This window comes from Heterocephalus glaber, unplaced genomic scaffold (genome assembly GCF_053883595.1).
Source record: "Heterocephalus glaber isolate CG9 unplaced genomic scaffold, H.glaber_assembly_v1.0 deba00001472, whole genome shotgun sequence".
Taxonomy (NCBI): Eukaryota; Metazoa; Chordata; class Mammalia; order Rodentia; family Bathyergidae; genus Heterocephalus; species Heterocephalus glaber.
The window spans coordinates 34,100,724-34,123,197 of record NW_028258315.1 but is presented as its reverse complement, the minus strand read 5'-3'; the positions used below and the strand labels follow the sequence as shown (position 1 = coordinate 34,123,197).

Here is a 22,474-nt window from a genome sequence, read left to right as displayed (position 1 = left end):
ATTTTCCAGCACTTTGCATATATCATCTCTTAATCCTGACAACAACCCCAAGATGTATGTATTTTAATTTGTATTCAACAGATGTATGAATACAGCCTTGAAAGAATTTCCCCCAATATATAGAGCCAATCGATTAACTGCTTGATTAACTGAGCTCTTTCTGATTTGAAAATCCATGGTGTTTTAAAAGGCACACTTCTCAGAGTTCCTCAGGGCATACATATCATTTTACTACTAACTAGAATTCCCTGAAAAAGACACACAAAGTTGAAATATCAAGCATTTTTCACATATTTTAAAAGTAGAGGTGGGTAAAGTATTTGATCAGGGAGAAGGACTAATAGTCATAAGGGACTCCTATTCAGTGTTTTTATGTGTCAGACAAGGTTCTGAGTGCTTGTAAGACACTAACTCATTTGATCTTATAGCAATGCTGTGAGGGAGGTGTTTCCCCATATTTTTTTTCCCCTGGGTATGGGGGATCAAACTCAGGACCTTGCACTTGCAAGGCAGGCACAGTACCACTGAGCTAAATCCCAGGCCCACTGTTTCTCCATTTTAGTGATGGGGAAGCAGAGCACAGAGAGGGTGATTCATTTGCCTAGGATCACACAGTAATGGACAGAGCTGGTCTGATTCCAAAGAATGGTTTATCCACAACTGCTGGGCTGCTGTCTAGTCCTTCCCAGGCTGCAGCCTGTGTGAATCAAATGGTTTCTAGTAAGGCTGGTATGAGAAGGAGTCCAAAGTTTGGCATGCTGTAATTTATCTGAAAATGCCTGCTTTTGAAAAATGGAGAATAAAATACAGTGATGAACAGCAGGTATTTTAGGTCCCTAAAGTTTCTAGACTAATTCTTGACCTTACTGGAAACTAAGCTAATCAAGTTTAAAATTTCCAGAATCATTGAGTCCCTGCAGCCAATTAAATGACAATGACCAGACCAACACTAATACTGATGCTCCTGGGGGATCGAACTCGGGTCCTTGTACTTGTGAAGCAGGTGGTGGAACCACTGAGCTAAATCCCCGGTCCCCATGATTTTTTTTTTTTTTTTTTTTAGTACTGGAGATCAAACTCAGGTCCTTGTGCTTGTGAGGCAGGTGGCAGAGACTTTCCTTACTTTCTAAAGGAAACGAGAGACTCAGAAATGGAGGCTCAGAGAAGCCAAGATCCCTCTGTTGGGATTAGACTTAAAACTTAGTTCTACACACATCTACACCATCCAGCTCACTACAGGGTTCCATTAGCTTCATTTTGCTTTAACCACAAAGAGATAGGAATAAATGAAAACAGAACAAAATATCAACAAAAGCAAAAGCCAGGGACATCAACGACATTTCAAGAGAGCAAATATCTGTGCATCTGCTGCAGCACATTGTGTATGATTATGTTCCACAGAATTACATCAGTACCTACCACCCTTAGTGCATCCCACCTATCAGCTGAGCCCCTTGGCTCTACTTGCAGTGCATCCAGAATCTTACTACAAGGCAGGAGCATTTCCTGCAGCAGCAATTTCTTAAGTGGTGGACCTTATTCACCTCGGACCTCCCACTAAATACCCACTAAACACACAGTGGTCACAGGGCACTTCTCAACACACACCAGACCTACTGCTCCTCAGCATAAAATCCCTGCGATACTTTTCCACTTACTCAGAGTAAGTCTAGTGCACATTATAGCTCCCAGGTACCTTTGCAATCCTCTCTCATGGCCCCCTGACCCCTGCCTTCTGCCCTCTGTCCATATGCCCTCTCTGCTGTCCCATGCAGACTCCACATGCAAAAATGGTGTCAATAAAAATACGTGGAATGAGGGATGAATAACTTATGATCACAGAAGTGAATCTGAAAGATGAAGAAAAAACTAAACTCTCTCTCATATATTATTAAAAAGAATGTGAAGAATTACCTGGTGTACTTTATAATGATTTTTGATTTAAAGCACAATAAAAGTATCCTAAATATTTAATGCTTGTGTACTGTAAAAACCTTTGCTGTTCAATATGACTTACTGCCTCAAATTTATGAGTAGTTGAAGTCTTACTATTAAGGTGGTGAAGATGTTGTTTTTCTTGGTACCAGGGGATCAAACTCAGGACCTTGCACTTGGGAGGCAGGTGTAGTACCACTGGGCTAAATCCCCAGTCCCTGGTTTTCTTTTAGTGGGTTAAATTTGTATTTTAAAGAATATTTTTATTCTCTGTGTATGGAGAAATATAGGATAGTAACAAGATTTATCCAATCACTTAGCAAAAATGAGTAATAGGAAATGTGTACTGAGATGTACTATTTCCAGACATTGGTCGATAACTTTTACCCATCCTAAGTCATTTAATGTGCAAAAAGCCTCTGAGGGAGGAACTATAATTGTCACCAATTTACCAATCAGAAAACTGAGATACATAGAGTTAAGTTATCCAATGAAGATCACACAGCTAATAAGACATGGAGCTAGGATACAAAGGGCAGTGTGTCCACTCTCTAGTCATCTTTTTAAAATACACTTCTTGTGTACCTACGACATGTCAAGTATCTAGTCAAGGAACAAACATATGAAGTACTGACTTAATCTTTGTTGTCATGATAATCTAGGCATAGGATAGAGGAACGGACCAGATACCGGCTGCCCAAGAGACCAGCTCTCCCTGCGGAAATGGAAACCAGGAATATCTCACTGGGCAAGGAGTTGGATCCTTCTCCCATTTTAAATTCCAATTTTAATGGTGGAATCAGTAAGTATCAGGGAATGTGATTCAAGTTGTCCTTTTATATTCCCTGGGGTCTTCTACTGAAGCCATAAAGGAAAGGAACTATTTCAGTAATAAGTTGTCTAAGCTTTAACATTTGATTCTGTGGGTGGCCTTGAATTTGTAACTTTGCAGTGTGCCACTCTTGCTGCACTACATCCAGGTTTTTCTTGACATCTGAAGAGGCAGCATCTCTAGGGAGTATATTTTTGTATTTCTCCATATGTTGCTTTTTTGTCTCCTCACATGTATTGCCAATAAGACTTGTGAGTCCCACCGCAGGCTAGCTCTGCAACTTATGTTTGGTGTTGGCCTCGAAAGAAATTTGTTATTATTATTTTGGTGGGGTTGTGTCTTTCCTCGATTATAGAAATATTTTCTTTCATTTTCCCCCAGTAGAGTGATGTCCTTTCTTCCATCTTATTTCAACCCCTTTCCTTATATTACTCATAAGTTTCTATCATGCATGATCATGCTTGCTTCCACCCTTTATCAAAAAACCCTATTTAACACAATGCCCTGCTTATGTATCCTATAACATTCCTACTGATTATTTTTCTTCATTTGCTTTTCAGCTTTCCAGTCCTGAAGACTGAAGCAATTTTTGCTTCTTTTGTTTTTGGCCACAGGTCTGCCCTTAAAATAATAGGCTACAATGATACTGGTTTAACCAAGACTATGGCTACCACCAGAGAAATGAGGTCAGAGACGAAAGGCAGGGTTCCTCAAATTCCTTACAGCAGAATAGGGCAAAGCAATGAGAAAATATTAAACAACACTTTAAAAAATGATAAAATACATAGGACATGAAATTTACCATGGTAATCATGCTTAAGTATGCACATTCACATTATTGCACAAGTATCCCTACCATCCACCTACAGAATTCTTTTCATCTTGCAAAACTGAAACTCCCTACTCATTAAACAATCAATGCCACACCTCTCTACTCTCTAGTTCCTGGCAACCACCATTCAACTTTCTGTTTCTATGGCCATGACTACACTAGGTACCTCATATAAGTGGAATCATCCAGTATTTGGCTTGTTTTATTTTAACATAATGTTCTCAAAGTTCATTCAGATTATAGCATGTGTCAGAATTTCCTTCCTTTTTAAAGCTGAAGAATATCTCATTGAACATGAATACCACACTTTGTTATGTAGCCATCCATGGATACTTAGGTGGTTTCCACTTCCACTTTTTGGCCACTGTAAGTAATGTTGCTATGAAGATGAGTGTATAGGAATCTTTTCGAGTATGAATAATTTTAAAGGCTCAAAGAACAGAAGGACAGTAAAATAATACACCATGAAAATTTACAGCTGTACACAATTGCTAAGAGCCTTGTGGGAAGCACTGAAGCCAGATGAGAACATGCAAGAAGAGGGAATTGTTGAGTGGCATCTTCAAGGTGACAAGAGATAAGATCTGAAAGTGAGACAGAGGGAGGGCACTTGGCCTATTTATATTCTGCACAGAATAAGCATATAAGTTGAGAAATGAGCGATGTGGAGAGTGGAGGCGGGCATGGGACACTTTCCAGGCTTGAAGAGACAGTACTGGTGAGAATAAATGAGGACAGTCTACTTGATTGATATAAAACATTAAAGACTATGATTTTAACGTTTCTGTAAAGCAATCACAACAATGAAGAAACTGTGATTGTCTCAAACATTTGATTGTCTCAAAACTGCAGAGGCCTGGACATTTTCCAGGTTTGCTTTAGCCTCCAGCTAAAGATCCCTGACAGTGGATCCCCATGCTTGCACTGGGGTGTTCAGTAAACATACCTTAAACGCACAAGTGAACTGCAAAGGATGATTGGTACCAATAAAGATGGGCTCATGTTTAGAATGCTGGGGTTATAGGTTTTCTTTGCAGGAATTAGGCCTGACTAGCATAGGCATAAAAAATAACAAGTGTACTAGAGCTCAAATTTGTACAGTGGGAAGGAAGAAATTCAGACAAAAACCTAGAACTCTTTTGTTAGGATTTTGTTTACATCTATTGTCAATATCAAAATGTGTTAGTTTGTCCTAAGTTACTTTATCATCTTATAATTGGTGAGTGTTTTAACAAGTGTTAATTTCTTTTTCTCTGTCCTGGATATGATCTTAATTCATACTTTTACCAGGCTCACTTGCAGTCAGTGTTGTCATTATGACACTCACAATTCCAACTATATGGAAACACAAACATGATCCTAATTAGTGTGTATGCTAATTGTGTTTTCTTAGACTGTCTTTATCCCTTTCAGAGAAAAAGAATCAATACATTCGTTATCTTCTGCTTATCTACAAACAATTTTTATCATTTTCACCTAACTTTGCAATCATATGCTAGCGATTTATGGAATTCTATTGACATTGTACAAGAATTGAACAATTGAACACAGGGTTAGACAGTCTTTTTGGATGTTTTCTGATACTGGGGATTGAACCCAGGGAGCTCTGAACTGTGTCCTCAGCCCTTTTTTATTTTTGAGACAAGGTCTTGTTAAGTGACTAAGTTGCCCAGGCTGGGCTCAGACTTGAAATCTGTTTGCCTCAGTTCTCAGAGTGCTGGGATCACAGATGTGCTATACCACATCCAGTTGGGATTTGATAGGTTTGTGCTGTAAGCAATGGAAGGAAGCTTAGTCTATGCATCCATACTGAGATGCCTCAGTGAAAGCCCTGAATCTATATCGTATGATCTTTAGTCCTAAACAGAAAATGGTTAATATATTTGCTGATCATTATTCTCTGCAGTATCTAATCACCAGCATGGGATATTTGGTGATAAAATGATAAAGTTTTTCTAGTCTAGAGTCAGGATGTAAAACAAAGGCATATATCTGAGAACAAAGACGTGTTATACAATGGCATGAAGAATTGGAGTGAAATATGGCTTGTTGCCAGTGGGGCTGAGGGCACCACTGAAGCCTGGCATTCTGTGCCTGCTAGCAGATGGCCATGGCACATGCCAGGAGTCATAGGCATAAGCACACTGGAGACCCTGCAGGCTACTTTTAACAGTTATTATTTGGGAGCTGTTTTCTTTAGGTGTTTGTGAAAGGTCAGCGTCTGATCTAATTCCACCCACAGTCACAGTTATAGTTTCCTTCACTGCATTTGTCACTCTTTTAGCATCATTTGACATTCTATCTGCTTGCCAGTTTTCAATTCCTTTTGGAAAACTATTTTTTCCCTGAGTTTGTCATTTTACTTAAAAAAAAAATCACAAAAGGGTCCTCTATATTCTTGAGTTTCCTACTTTTCTGGCTTTTCCTAACTGAAAATCTCACACAAATTACTGAAAAATAGGAAAAATAATTTATTTGATACTGAGCATAAGTTGCTAATTATTTTCTGAGTTGTCTCTGAAGGATGAACCCAATGCATTAGTCAATCATCAAATCGGGCATATCTTAGAGAATTGATTATAAGATATTGTCTTGATGTTATTGAATTAAGGCTGAGAGGGGAGGGGGCTGCAAAAAAGGATTTATGGTCGCTCTGCTGGATAAACAGAAGGCACAGGAAGAAGCATGAGCTAGGCTCACCCTGGGCACCACCTAAGTGTCTTCCTTGGATTAATGTTAGAGGAATTTATCAGTACTGCCTTGTCAACCTTCTTGAGAGCATCAGGTACCACCCTGTATAAAGCGGAAGGCCTGACTATATGGGTCCCAGAGGAATCTTTGATTCCATATGGCTGTTGGTCTTCATATTCCTAGTTGAAGGAGGCTCGACTCCAAGCCTCAGCTTCCTAAGGGATATTACCTTATCTTCCTCCCTCATTCAATCTTCATAACATCAGATAAGGTGGTGTAGAATTCAGTGGTTTGACATTTATAATACACTGTACAAATATTAGAGGCAACTAGTTTAGGTATAGGATAATGATCTTGTTGGGTAAAACTCTGATCAATTTCCCACCATTGGCTTGTCATACTTGAGTTTCAAAGTCCTGAGTACCTGGCTGAACCAATCTTCCTGATACTACCTTAATCATTTTCTTTGAAGGGCAGTATACTAATCTATTTCTTTTTCACTTTATAACTGTGGGGAAACTACAACTCTTGGATTTGATTCCCAATACATATCCCTTCTTTTTCTACTGTAACATCATTACTCTAAGTATACATGTTATTCAGGTAATAATGCAAATCTTGCAAATAGTCTCGGCTTTTCATAGGCTCCACGAAATGCTCAACTCTTTCTTGTATCTCATTTAGACAAATTTGACTCCTATTGATAAATTACATTTTCTGGTCCCTTGTTAGGGTAAATGTGGAGCTAGATAATAGGACACTCTGGGCTTACTAGATTATGATGATTTATTTAAATGTAACCAGAAAACTACTGTTCTTGACTGATATCTGGGTCTCAGTCCAAATATTTAAATCTGCATCAGTAATTTCTTTAGTTATAAAAATTATTTGAAGAAGTACTGATTTGGTTTATGAAGAATAATGACTCTTCGATATGCTTAGTTTTGTGTTAGATAAATCATTAGCAGCCCTGCATGCCATCTTTGGATGTGCTTAAGTGAATTCTGACTAAACAAATGCACCATTTTAAAAAGTAGAAAAGCATCCCTGCTTCACTGTACTCAATTTCCATTTTACTTAATTTAGCTTTATATTTGTCGGTTCTGAGACTGGGTTTAAGAAGCATGAATACAAGTTTCAAGACACTATAGGAATACTAGCTTCAGAATCAAGAGACGGGCACCATTTGTTGGTTACAGAGATGCAAGAATTGTTTAAGGGTGTTGGTTGGGGTGCCATGATTTTTGAATTATATTATAATTTAGTGGATTGGATTTCCACCCAGAAATAGTTCTGCTAATGCTAATCTTTCTTCTGCTAATGCTAATCTCTATTAGTTTCCTAAGGCTCAAAAGTATTTTTAGAAAACTACATTCTGATTCTGGAATTTAAAAATTCTTTTACAGCTAAATTTAACTCTCAGTGACGTAGTTTCCAACCCAATCACTTTGCATTCCATAAGGAATCCAGGGTTGGTGTCCATGGCAAGAGGTGGTTTCTCATTCTGGTGTCTGGGCAACAGGACTTCTGTGGCACCTGTTACTTGGCTCCTGTTTCCTATTTATTCCTGGGTAGTGCATGCCCCCTGTGAAGGCTGGAGAGTGCAGGAAGTCAGAATGTGCACCAGAGAAGTTTGGGGACTATGCTGATGACAATGTGACTGGAGAATCACTTAAAGAGCAGGGATGATGTCAAAGTAAAGGAAACAGAGGGACTCCATTCTGCCTGGTTTGCTAGGAGCCATCTCAGCACCACACCATATGCTACAGCAGGGTAAGTGGGCAGAAATCCCAAGTGCCATCTTTTCCCTTCAAGTCAAACAGAGATCAGTTTTTGTATGTTTGATTATAGATTCTAAATACAGGAGCTCCTTGATTTACAAATGGGGTTAAATAAACCCATTATAAGCTGAAAATATAGTAGGTAAAAAATGTACTTAATGTACCTAGCCTACCAAATATCATAGCTCAGCAGCACTGTGCACTGCAGAATTACTGGTTGTCCCCCCACCCGCCGTGGTTGTGGGGCTGATTGGGAACTACAATTCACAGACACTGCTTATCTATCACTTACAACCCTGGGAAAAGGTCAAAATTCAAAATCTGAAGTTTGGTTTTTATTCAATGTCTATGGCTTTTTACCACTGTAAAGTAAAAAACTTGTGAGTCAAATCATTGTAAGTTGGGGACCAGTAGAACAATGCCATTGAAAAATGTTGGTTCACTTTATCCTGGAAGATTGAAGCACCATAAAGTTAGTAAGGGGTTTTGAATTTTGGAAACAACTGAACAATAAATGCTTTCTTCTAGTTTTTAGGATGCTACTGAATCCACCAAGTCAGAACAAGTAGATCCTTTTATTGCTGTTTTCTTTGGATGATCCTGAGGCACATTACAGGATGGTAAGGAACCAACATAAATCATGAGATCTTAGGACTCTCACAGTCTGCTCTCCATTTGTCAATGTAAGAGGAAAATGAGAAGGGAGAGAAAAGAAATCTCACTCAATGCTCTCACTGGGTGAGTCTATAGTGAATATATAAATCCAAATACTATCATTTTTATTTGGCCATTTTCTGGATAATATTAATGAAAATGAAGAAGTCCCATTTTTTTCTGGAACAAAGGACACCATGAGCACAATTTTTGACCACTTGTTTTGTTGTCATCTTCTTGCCTATGGTTCTTTTAAGCTCAGCAGTTCAGAAAAGGGTTGTGAGAATTTCCCAGTGAAGTCTCATTCATACACTACACGGAAGGTGCACTTTATCCCATGTTCTCATAGCCCAGCAAGCCCAGGGTAGCACTGGTCTCCACACAGCTTTGAGATAAGACAGTCTAGACATCAGTAAAGCCATAAGCTGGGCAGTGCTGCAAAGAGGTCAGTGACTGGGGTGGGAGGGAAGTAGGGATTCCTGATCAGTCACACACCTTCTTCTATGAAAATCAGAAGTAGAAAAGGTCAAAAGCACCTCTAGTATGCATAGTACTTTAAGCCTCTTGGCAAACAACACATTCACAGTGAACCTACTTTGATTTAACAAGCCTGTATATGTCTAAGCTCCTGAGAACAGGGCCTGACTGATATTCTTATCACATGGACTTCTTCAATGAACAGTTCAGCACAGAAAACACTTCTCATAGCCATCTTATGTCATTCCCTAATATTTCTGTTAATCATTTCTTACAAGCTTTTAAACATTTATTGAACTTCCCAACCAAATTTCCCCAATTATTTAAATATGTATGCAGCTCAACACCTTTAGCTATTTTTCTTAGGCAGCAATAGAAAACTGAGATTCAGTACAGGCTGAGCATGGAAGGACTGAAGATTCATATTTTTTTCCAAAAGGGGTGAAAAGCCCCAAGATGATATCTAATCTCTAGAAATACTGGACACACCAAAATGTGAAAATGTTGACCTAACCCTTCATGTACATGGATGAATCTGCTTGAGTAGGAATCTCTTGGAAGGTTTTATGGTTTAGATATGGCCCCCACATTCTCATGTTTCAGAGGTAGGACATTTGGAAGGTGACAGGATCATGAAGGCTCTAATTTCATCAATGGATCAATCTATCAATGAGATTACAATTTGATGGTACTTTTGGGAGGTGATAGAAACTGAGAAGGTGGAGCATAGTTGGAGAGGGTAGGTCATGAGGGCATGACTTTGAGGACTATGTTTTGTTCCTGGCCCCTTCCTTTCTGGTTCTTTCTCTGTCATTCTACTTTCTGAGCAGCTTTCTTTCTCCATGCCCTTCTGCCTTGATGATTCTGCCTTACCAAGAGTCTAGAAACAAGGGAGCCAGCTAACTACAGACTAAACCTTCTGAAACCATGAGCCAAAACAAACCTTTCTTCCTTTAAATTGGTTTTTCAGATATTTTGTTACAATGACACAAAGCTGACTAATATAGAAGGGAACCTAAAATATACCTCTGTGACTGTGGTTTGGCACCAAGCCTCATTTATTTGGCGTTAACATTGGATAGGGGAAGGATAGGGGTACAAGTAGGGAAAAGCTGAACCTCTAAGGAGCATAGCTCCTTTTGCTTGGCCAGGGGCCCCAACCCAGCAAGTTTGGCTGAGTGGCAAGGAGCTGAGGTTAGGAAAGGTGCATGCATGTTAAGTAAGTGCTATGGGAAGCCATTGAGCTCCTGCCTATGTCCCAGAGGACGAGATCAAACCAGAATGAATCACCCAACCTAAGCACTATGTAATCAATCAAGCTTTCAAATGGGCCAATTTTCATCAACCACCAGTCAGAAGGGACAGTTTACCTATGCAGTTTACCTGTGATATAGATGCCCCCCTGTGAACAAGTGTTTTGAAAACACCAATCTATTTCTTGTTCTGTGCTTGATTTCTTTAGTCGTTTCTGCCTACAAAGCCAGTCCCTCCTGCTCAGCTTAGCAAAACACCATTTTATTTTTATAGAATTGCAAATTGCTGATTAGTTCTTTAAACTATATTTGTTGTTGTTTTGTCTTTTCTTATGGAAGCAGGGACCACTAGGACCGGGCATGCTCTCAGAGCACACAGGACTGTGTTGGTCAGGGGCTGGGCCCATGTATGAAGCAAGGCTGCAGTGAAGGAGGGCAGGAAGTTAGTTAGTTAGTGGGCTGCAGTGGAGGGGGCAGGAAGGACCCAGGATAAGACAGACACATGCATGTGATTTAATCAAGATCCACCCAGACTGTAGGAAGGGCATAGGAAAGGTGAGAGCAAATGTCACTCTCTGCGCCCCTGTGATATGTATTATGGACTGGATTCTACAGGTTGAAACCTTAACCCCTCCTGCCACAATGTGACTGTATCTCCAAATTATCTTTAGGGAAATTAAGGTTAAATGAGGTCCCAAGGGTGGGGCCTTAATCCAGTAGGATTAGTGTCCTTATAAGAAATGGAAGAGATATCAAAGATAGAAAGTAGGCCATGTGAGGACATAGCAAGAAGATGCCATCCACAAATTGGGAAGAGAGCCTGCAACAGAAGCCAACTATGCTGGCACCTTGATCTTGGACTTCCAGCCTTTGGAATGGTTGGAAATAAATGTCCATTGCTGGAGCTACTCAGTCTGTGGTATATTGTTGTGGCAGCATAAGCAGTCTATGAAAATGTGCCAAATACAATGTACAATATGAGCTCATGTAATTCTCAAAATTTCCAGGTAAAACAGGCTTTATTTTCTCTGTCTTAAAGATGTGGGGACAGTCTCAGAAAAAGAAAGTAATTTTTCTAAAGTGAGTGGCTTTTGAATGGGGGTGAGAATTGGGGAAGGTGAACAGTAATGTAGGAGCTCATCACTGGGCTGAATCACAGTTTTCTGAGTCAGGGAAGGAAGACCTGAGCTTAGGGGTGTGTGTGTGTGTGTGTGTGTGTGTGTGTGTGTGTGTGCGCACTTGTGTGGTGGGCACAGTGGGTATTGGGGGAGGAAAGGTGGGTACTGCATTGAGGTGGAGGCATCATCTGAAAGGTTGTGGTGGAAAGTCAAGGCTAAAGGCAGAGGAAACCAAAGGCACCAACAGTCAAGCAGCCATGGAAGGTTTCACACACTTTTGAGAGACAGCAGGACATGCCAAGGACTAAGGAGAGCTCTGGCCTAGGGCGATCTCAGTGGGGCTAGATTCTGCCTTGAAAATTCATCTGGTTTAGGGTAAATTAGTATGGAAATGTGACTCACAGCAAATTGATGGAGGGAGAAACCCTGGATGGGGTAGGAGCAGGACCCAGAGGAAGATGGTTCTGCCTGTGACTACTCAAAGGGTCCTCAGAGGAAAAGCTGGCTTGCATTGAAACACATCTTCAGATTGCACAGGAGAATCTCAGAAAAACTCTGGGTTTCTGAGGCTCCCTGATAGCCTTGGAGCCTTAAGAGCCTGGTCTTACTGTCCCAAAGAGCAGCTATACTAAGTGGTAGGCATTCCTGTTCCTGTGGAGAGGATGATGGGCATAGCAGACCCATAGGTGCACCATTTACATTGAAATGCTGGGCAACACTTTTGGTGTCCATAGCTCCCTGTGCCTCTTGTGTGCTTTGTGAAGTAGGCACTAGTATCAGCCCCAGTTTATGCATGAAGATTGAGGCTCAGAGAGGATGGATGTAATTTCTGAGATTACACAGCCAATTTAAGAGCTCAGGCAGGGTTGAGCCCAGGAGGTTTCATCTGCCTACTCTTGACCACTAGATTATGTCACCTGGTGGCTTCCTGAAGAAATCCTTGCTCAGCACTTTTTGAATCAGGAGAAGGACCAATAGGCTAGGAGAAGAGTTCTGAGCTTCATATCTGGAGGCCTGGGATTGACTGAATCCCTTCGCTCCTCAGTCTCCCTTGTTTTAAGCCATGCTGTTTAATATTTACTTGACTTACGGACTCTGTGGGGATTAGTAAGGAAATGCTCAGATGATATTAATATAGCTTCTAAAGAAAACAGTATTATATGGATTAAAAATAAAGAAAAAGAAAAAAAGGTGCAATGCGGCTGGAGTAGTAGAGTGAGACTGTATTAGGAAAGACCAACTCTTTGAAGCAAGACACAAACACATTCCCAAGGTCTGACTCAGCGTCATGGAAAGGGCAGCTGCAGACATCAACCTTGTGACGCTGCCTTCTCTGCAGCTCTGCCTGCTGCATGACCATCTAGACAGCAGCTCACGGTGAATCCTCTGAACGGTGACGTAGGGAGGAGGGTGGAGGAGGGAGGGCTGTAAGTGGACAGGGAATCTTATTCTTGTTTTTTTTTCTCCTCTGAATGAAAAAGTTTCAGCAAAAGCCCTCAATGAACCAACTAACCAATAAAATAAGACAAACCAGACTGAAATATATTGATATTTGATAAACTACAATGACCCACCGATACCATTTCATGTCACTGAGATAAAAGTGCTGAAGGATGTTGGTGATGCACTGTGGCTGCACAAGATTCATTTGGAGAGCACCAGTTCAGAGTACAAAGACACACAAGGAGGGACCTAGGGTGGAGTGTCAGCCCAGCACCCAGAGCTCTGAGAGGAACTCCTCCCCGCCTCCCCCACTCCTCCACCTGGAGGCCAAATTAGACTGCCCACCCACAATCAGGTATTTTCTCTGTGTTCAGGTCTACGAGTCCACTACTTTTATCTCTTCAAATGAGGTTTCTCTCTCTTTTTTTTTTTTTTGGAGAGATGTAAGTTTTCAGAAGGATCATACTATATTCTTGGTTTCAATTATTATGACTTCCAAGATCAGCATAATGCCATTCAAAAGAAGATATGAACATGTGCATATCATATGGAACCACAGAATAAGGCAGAAGGGGCCTTAGAAGGTATTAGGCAAACCTCTTCATTTTACAAATAAATTCGATTAAAATGCCCCCAAAATAAATTAAAGAGAGTTTCAAGGCCTGGTTCAAAGTCACAGATTTTCTTTACTGGGTGAGTGAAAATGGGTACATCCTAATTTGCTGTGCCACTACAGAGGACAGGGTGGATAAATCACAGATAGTGTCAATTTTTTTCATAAGTCCCTTTCAACTTGATCGTCAAAATGACTTTGTCTCTATCTTTTGATAACATGATCGAGTGCCAAAGTGCATAAGAAGATCAAGTCTGTCAGAGAAGACAAAAAGAAAAGCAAATGGCACAGTCACAGGAAAAATCAGGAAGCACTGTAATCCTGTCTTTGGAGACTGACCATGAGTCACCCCAGAAACTATAGAAACACAATACATCATTTATAGGAATTTTGTATGTTGGGGAACCAACTTTCTCACACGTGCGTCTGCTAATCACTTGCTTCATGACACGGAGATTGAGTCAGTGATGAAGGTGATCTCATAGGCATCCATTGTGCTGAAGGTACCAGCAGGTACACCTGGCAGCCACACAGATTAAAAAGAAAACAGGTGCCTTCCCTCCTGAGGTGGGGGCTTGGGAGGAAGAGGAAGCTCTTCGTGTCTCTGAAATGTACATTATACTCATCTCCAGCCCCAGGCAGCTTTGATGTGACTCACAACCTTTTCTCTTGTGTGTGACTAAGAGCAAAAGCAGCCCATGCTGTGAGCAGAGCAGGCTGGATCTGCTGAGGAATGCACTGAACACTATGATTCTGGGGGGAGAAGAAGAGAAGAGAGAGCAAGAGAACTCACACTAAACTTCTTTCTTTGAAATAACTATTTGACTTGAAAAGATTATAATCTGTCCCTTACATTTGGAGTTAGCTAAACATTTATCCCAAATTCATCTTCTGAGAATGTTCTCTTATTGATGTTTTTAAAGCAAGTTAATAACTTCCTCTTGGCAATCGTAAGACTGGTTACAAGTGAAAATCTGATGGCCACTGCTTCTTCATTTTGTTGGGATTTCCCAAGCCCTCTTCTCCATTTCAGACAGGATTCAAAAGTAGAAGATAGGTATTCCTTGAGGCAGACGACAAAGATGAGTATTTAATAAAATTAGTTCATGTTAAAACAAGTGTTTGGTCAAGCAAATGTTTGAAGTGCTCAGTGATTCAAATCAGTTTTGGTCTTCTTTTTGTAAAGCATGAGTTTTACTTCTTAGAGCCAGTAATATTCTGAGATATATATTAATTAATATATGTATGTATACTAATTAATATATAATATATATATCACAAAACACAGAACATAGTAGACATCTTTTATTAAAATAAAGTTCTCCTGGTTGTCTGCAGGGACTCTTCAGGAAATGGCACCGTAATGGAAAGAATGCAGGCTCTGCAGACAGATACATTTGAATATGGTTTTTGTTATTTCCCACCTACGTACCACTGGAACTTAACCACTATGAGCCTTGTGCCTTATCTGTAAAATAAAAGACTTTGTACTTTACGGTTATAGGATTAGAAACTGAGCAGATCAGGTAGGTAGCAATCCATGGTGGCTATATTATTATATTTATTTACATGATGGATTTATTGTTTGCTCGTTGTGGCCATGTGACTGAAAATAGTTTTTTTCAACTTCAAAAGTTTCAACTTAGCTGCTAGCTAAGTCACCCTTTCACAGACTTTTATATGCAATTACTGTAAGTAGAATCTTTAAAAATCAAGCCATCTTGGACTTAGCTCAGTGGTTCCGCCGCCTGCCTCAAAAGCGTAAGGTCCTGAGCTCGATCCCCAGTAACCAAAAAAGAAAAAAGTGTTTAAGCTTCAGAGAATTCTCCCAAGTTTTGCCATCAGTTCTGGGTGTGCCTCAGTGGGACCTGGGCTCCCACGTCTCAGAGATTACTCACAGCATTTGACTCCCTATCCACTGCTGGCATTTCACCCTAGTGGAAGGACTAGACCACATTTCCTCTATGAGAAGTGATGGTTTTCACACAATTAGATACTAGATTATAGCAAGACTCCACTGTAGGGGACAGAAACCCTTCCCCAGGATGGTAGCAGTCAGCCAACTCATACTTGATTGAAATGAAGTCATGCTTTGCTCCTTGGATTGAGCAAAGGCTCTGTATGCTGAGGTGGCAGCCATGGTTTCAGACTCAAACATGTAGCCTTGTGTACTCCATACACACTAGATATCCAAAGATCTAAGACAGAGAAATAGTACAGACACAAAGGTAGGGAGATGAGCATTCTTTTTTTTTTTTTTTTTTGGTACCGGGGATCGAACTTGGGTCCTTGTGCTTTCGAGGCAGGTGGCAGAACCACTGAGCTAAATCCCCAGCCCCTAGTATTCTTATAAAATGCCCCCCCAATTATTTTTGGTATGAACCATGAATTTCAAGTAGTACAGTGTTTAAAAGAAGTAGTCTTTCTAAAGTAAAATGGCTTAAAGTGGTGTAACGTCCCCCCACTATGGTTTACATCCTTGCTGTATTTTATAAGCCCTTCTTTCCTGGAACCAACAGCTTATTTTTTTTTTTTACTGTTGGAAGAGAGGGGCCATATTTTAAGTTTTTGAAATCCAGTGATAAAAATAATCATCCAAAAAAGATCAGCTTCTGATATATTTTTGTTAAACCAGTGAATAAATTCATATGTGAATTAAAACTGGCCTGTGCCTTTTGTTGCATGTTCCTTACTTGCAAAATCCATCCATCCTTTTAATTATCTCATAGTATGGCTCTTTTTGCTGCTATAAATGATCTCATTTGTTTTTAAATGGCTTTAACACATGCTTAAACCATGCTTAAAATAATATGGTAGTGTTCTCCCATACGAACTGCTTTGGGACAGACTTGACATTCAGCAGCTTGATAGTCCCATACAATAGGCAAAACACCAGTCATCTTGAAAGTGCCATTACAGTGCATCCTGTTCTAACTTCTGAAGGTCTGGCGGCCCACTGAACTAGCATGTGCTAGGTAGAGGCTCTGGTTTATAAACATCCTCACTCTCTTTTGGCAGACTCTCCTACAGACAGCAAGGTGTCAACAGAGTCAGACTGTGTGGAAGGAGTTTGAGAATAGCTTTGTTAGGCTGAAGCCAAGGAGGGACAGATCAGGAGAGAATTTGTGGCTTGGGGAGGGCTGAACTGTAGCATCCAGGGGGAGGAGGCTGCTGCCAGCCAGAAGGGCTTCAGCAAACGTGAGCAGGCAGCTTTCAGTGTGGGAGTGACAAGATCAAAATGGCTGGCAAGGAGATAATTTTCACAGCAGTCTTGGATGGCCTGAATGGGGGACAGTGGTCTTGCATGTCAGCATGCCATCTGGTGCCAACTGAGCTGCCACATAATAAGTGGTAAAATAAATCTAATTATGCACTGTCTAGGAGACACAGAAGGCCAGGCCCTCAATGCGGCATTGGTCTGCTCCCAGGCCACAACAGAGCATTCACAATGATACTTTGCAATGCTATCCAGACTGTGAGTCAGGGCAGCTTTTACCATCAGAGTAATCTCACGTCCCAAAAGGAAGGGGACTTTTAATTGATGCATATATATTTAGCTTTTTATGAGTATACACAACAGGAGCATGATGCTGTGCTCTGAGAAGCAAAACTTACCGTGATTCTAAGGATGCCTTTGGAAGCTGTGGCTCAGGTGGAACCACACATAGGTACAGGTGGCTGGCAGTGAACTTTTTCCTTACAGATGGCCATTTTCAGAGACATTACCATGACATAACCCAGTGTGTGAATGGTCACATGAGGCCAACCACTTCCCTTAGACTCAAAGGCTGACAAACAGGTGGCAGAGTTTAATCACAGCTTAGTGGCCCAACCACATTTGTTATCTCTCACTGACAAATAATCAAGGTGCCTTTGAACATGGTTACTGATAATACATAATTGTAATTGCTATGAAATTTAGTATTTGTCATTCAGCCCTCAATGATGGCTAATGGAAAATGAAATCCAGTAAATCTCAGAGGAAAAACATTTGGAATAAGTGGCAATAGGTTTAAATTCTGGAATCCTCATATTTACATGATTTGAAATCCTCCCCTTTCCCAGTACCCCTTCAAAGATCGGGTGATATGTGTTTCTGGAAGAGGCTTTTCTTTCATCAATGGCAAGAAGTGACAAGCCCTTAGCTAGCTTCGCCATCCCCATTGAAACACACACAGAGCAGTCCCCTTCAATATGAGGAAGCTATAGGCTATGAATTTAGCCCTCATGTGCCTGTGGGATCTTTCTGCAACAGAACTACAGCAGGGTGCAAAGCATGCCTTCGACTACTCTGGTACTGCTTTAATTGCCTGGGCATCCAAGGCAGCACCCATCATCCTTTTTTGGTAGGATTATATCCCAGCTAGCATTTTATCACAGCCCCAGGGACGGAAAAGTGATACACAGAAGAACAGTCATTCACACTGGCAGCTGCCATGCACAGATCAACTTGAGTACCCCAAGCTCATGGCTTGGCACGGGCAGATGAGCACAAGAGTAACAATAGCCACATTCCCCATGTCTCATACCAGTCCTGAGATCAAAACTGAAGTGGCTATGTGTACCTGCTCCATTGTGTAGCAGATTTGACCTGCTACCCGCTCTTTACTGCAAAGATCTACAGCCCAGGTACAGAGGCAAATCTTCTCATGGGGCCAACCAGCTCTACTGAAAAGGCAAAGGAGCCACTGGTAAAGCAAGCAGGAAACAAACAACCCCACTCCCAAAACAAACAACAACAAAAAAACAAGGGGCAGAAAATTTACCCTGGGGAGGAGAGAAAGGCAGAGTGAGCTGCAAATACTAGTTTCATAGCCGGAATACTACGGGTCCAGAAGTTAATATTTCTAAGACATTTGGTGAAAACACAAATGTTCAAGTCCTAGAATCCTAGCACAGACCTTAATGAGAGTGAGGTAAACATCAACTCCTGAACTTTACCTTTCCTCTTTGTAAAGATCAACATTAAACACTTATCTGGGGATGTGACAAGATGTTACTAATTGGCCAATTATCTGGAAAGCCACGATATAGTTTCCAGGTATGAAGATTAAGGATAGAATCACTAACCCACCTTGTCTTTTTCTCTCTTGATCTACCTTTAGTATGTAGGACAGGAAGGATACCTGTCTTGCCACATGTAATTTATCAGCTTTACAGAGATGGTAAAGACCATCACTGAGCAATTTCAAAGTGACACATCAGAGTTTCTCTTGTTTATTAGGTTTGATCTATCATGATAACTAGAAAAGACTGCCTGTAAGGAGAGAAAATAGTTCACAAAGCATATATTTAAGGCAGCATGAGGTTGTCTCCTTACCCTAGCACAATTCTAGGGAAAATTCTATTTGTTTCCTTTGTTCAAATACCTATCACGAACTCCTATCTTCTCTGCTCAGATTGATCCTGCCCACAACATAACCTAACATTTTATTGAGTGATATCAGGGATGCAATAATTTACCTTACCTGAAGGTCACAGAGGAGGAGAAACACAACAGAATAGCAATTCCTTTCTGATCATGTGACTTCAACTGCGGCATGTCATGGATGTAGGCATGCCTGGGGGCTTGCAGTAAGGCTAGCTTTTCTCCATGAGAAGGGACATTTCACAGGAGCCTGAGTGCATTCAGACTTTGGGATATTCAGATGTGGGTCAGGTAAGTTTCTCACAAGGGAAACAGGTGGATGATTACTGATAAAGAATTCAAAGGAATTTTGGCATATGTTTTCTTTTTAAAGACTTTTTATATCAATAATGCATATTCATAGCAGAACAGTTTGAAAAAAGAATAATGAGATAATTATAATCAGTCATGGTGCAGTCACCAAGCAGTAATTCTTCTTATTATTCTAGTGTTTTGAGATATGTGCGTGTGGAGATAAAATGAATTGATTACATGTACTCTCAATGTCTTACAGCAAAGTTACCTTGCTTATTTGTACTAAAAGGTATAAATTAGACTTCTTATTTGATGAGGCTTATGAACTGAAACTCAACAGGGAATGTAAAGATCAAAGAAGAAGTGAAGAAAGGCAGAAAACATTTCACTTGAATATTTTAATGCAGAACAGATGCCAGAGAAAAATTATTTATCTAGCTTGAGAATGTTATTTAAATCCAAGGCTCATTCATGCTAAACAGAGGCAAGTTTTTCCATTCAGTTCTCCAAGACCTCTCTTCTTGTGGAATCAAGCCCCTCCCCACTTCTCAGCCCCTGCAGAATTCCTATTTATGGGCGTATTGCCCATACTCTAAGAGGAAAGTTTAGCTGTTTACTGCCAAAATAATGATGATCTCTAAATGGTGGGTCACTTTTAAACAAGGTGACCATTTTTTAGGTTGTACCAGTCTATAAACATTATTCTTGCCTAAACCTACAAACTAAAACAAACTAATAAAAAGGCCAGAAGAATAATTATTTACAATGATGTATTAAGGAATTTGCGGTACTTTTCTTTCTCTCAAGATATGAAAAGGAACTGAATTTTTAAAGATTAGAAAGTCTCCTAACCTTCTACCTAAATAAGACTTTTGTATCCAGTCTTACGTTCTCATTGTGTTAACAATTAAAATTTGAAGAAAATTATGTCTCAAATTCTCATGTTTTATTTTTTTGGGAAATAATTCAATACTGATTTGGAATAAAAAATTATATGCATGAGTATTTTCATTATTATTGCCATAAAACTTATGGGGAGTCAAAACCATTTAGAATATTCTCTGACCAGGGAGCAAGTTATCCAGTCAGGACAGGTGCTATTCTCAAAACAGAACACATCCTTCTTGGGGCTCCTCTGTGAACAGTTTATTATTTTTGTGCCTTGAAAGATGATTGTAGTGCATCTAATATTGCCAGAGACTGTACTGTATTTCTTTCTCTTCTTTCCTGGCCGGTGATGTCTATTCTGAACTTCTACAGGAAATGAAAGTTTAAATTCATCTGTGTTTTAGAAGGGGAGGCAGCAAGTAGATATGTATTTGTTTGCTATGGCATGTGCATTTCTAAAAGTGGGCATTCTGATGTCCCCTCTCCTGAGGAAGCCCTGCCCATGTGGCACACTTACAGCTATGTGACTTACAAGTATGCAGAAAGCCATTACTTCTTAGGCCTAATGCATCTGGCTGACTAATTCACTCACTGCTCTCGCTTAATTCCTGCACTCAATCCTATTCTCTTGCTAAGTATGTCCATCTGCTCTCAGTGGACTCAACAATTTTAATCTCTGCATGGCCACAGATATATATGTGTGTGTGTGTGTGTGTGTGTGTGTGTATGTGTGTGTGTATAGTGTAACTCCAGCCCAGACAAGCAGGTCCGCTTAACACCTATATGCACAGATGGTTTGATAAATGAATGGGTCCAGAGAGGTTTCAGTCAGACAGAGTGAACCCTGGAAGATGAGACACTCAAAGGTTTTCTGTGGTTGCTCAGAAAATGCTGCCATTGAATTGGAAGCTGGTGGTGGCTCACTCCATCTGAGAACTTGGGGGTGAGGGTTTTACATGGAGCTGAAGCAGAGGTGTCTGAGCAGGTTGAGTTCCCTGATAGCTTGGGGAAGCAAAAGGTTTTAAAACCTAGAATCTTGCTCTAGGAAAGATCCTTTTTATTTTTTTAAAAAATGTGATAATGAAATAGCAATTATTAAGATGCTAAGAAGAAATGAAGTGGAAGCAAACCTCTTTAGAATTAACCAATAAGGGAAATCAAGTACTCTGCAGTTAGTACAGTTAATAAGAATGATGATGTTAATTACAATCTTTCTTGCAGAGTGTTTTACACTTCATGAAGCATCTTAAAGTACCCTAGTTCATTTAGTTACTACAGTAATATGACAAGATATATGGCACCAGTATTTCCATTATTCAGAAAATGCAACTAAGGGAGATCTACACACTCACCCTCCCACCCTATCTTCCTCCCATCACCGTTCAGTCTTTGGAGGTCTTCAGCTGCAGCAGAGGCTTACAAAGGCATGGAGGAGCTAGTTCTTTCAACTTGTTTTTCTCTTAGTTGCTTATGCTGTCCCCTCCTCCTTGTTTCTTCTCCCAATTCACCACGTTTACCCATAACATCTAATTTTATGAGCTTCTTTAGAGAAATACTCAACAGATACTTATTGATATATTTGCAATACAAGAAATTTGTCTGCTTGATGCATGAGTCAGTGAAGAGTCTTGAGTGAAATGGTGTAAATATTTGTCAAACTTTGCTCCTGGCTTATGAGTTATAGTTCATAATTAAGCAAACCATGTCCTTTTCTGCACAGCAAAGTTGGACAAACTGTGGTGGACCAGTACCTTGGCCAGCAACCTGTTTTGTGAATATCCATGAAATGGCATGGCAAAATGCTCTCATTTGCAAGCTTTAATGAGATGTCACACTTGAAATGTGTGGATCAATGTGTTGTGAAACACAGGACCCTTCAAAACAGGGTAAATTTTACTCTTGTCATTATTACTCACTATAAGAGTTAAGAAAACAGGCAAAGGATGCTTTTCAGAAAAGAAGATGGAAATGAGTTCATGATTTTTCAGAAGACTTAGCAGAGACTACCTAGCTATTATGTTCTGAGCACTAATGAGGAGGAATGTACTGTATTGAGCCCAAGCTGAGTGGTAGGATTTGAGGATGAAAGTGAATATACTCTATGGACTTATATGACAGTACAGGAAAGATTCTGTTGAGTTCAACAGAAAGTTAAATATTGCATGATTTCCGTTGTATGAGAAATAAAAAATATAAAAAAGAGCAAAATAAAGGAGAGAAGGTAGAAAACAGGAAGGCAGATATTTTTGAGGACTGGGACAGGGATCAGGAACAGAGGGGAGGGGAGTGGGTAGA

The 22,474-nt window shown here is 40.2% G+C and overlaps 1 protein-coding gene and 1 long non-coding RNA gene across 6 annotated transcripts in view; one reads left to right on the top strand and one right to left on the bottom strand.

Moving 5' to 3' along the window:
* Positions 1-22,474, bottom strand: part of Chrm3 (cholinergic receptor muscarinic 3) — a 485,994-nt gene that overhangs the window by 96,153 nt on the left and 367,367 nt on the right. The window lies entirely within an intron of this gene.
* Positions 7,744-22,474, top strand: part of LOC147826312 (uncharacterized) — a 28,757-nt gene continuing 14,026 nt past the window's right edge. The window contains exons 1-2 of the long non-coding RNA XR_015439457.1: positions 7,744-8,063; positions 8,600-8,691. This is a non-coding gene — a long non-coding RNA (uncharacterized LOC147826312). The remainder of the gene's footprint in view (positions 8,064-8,599; positions 8,692-22,474) is intronic.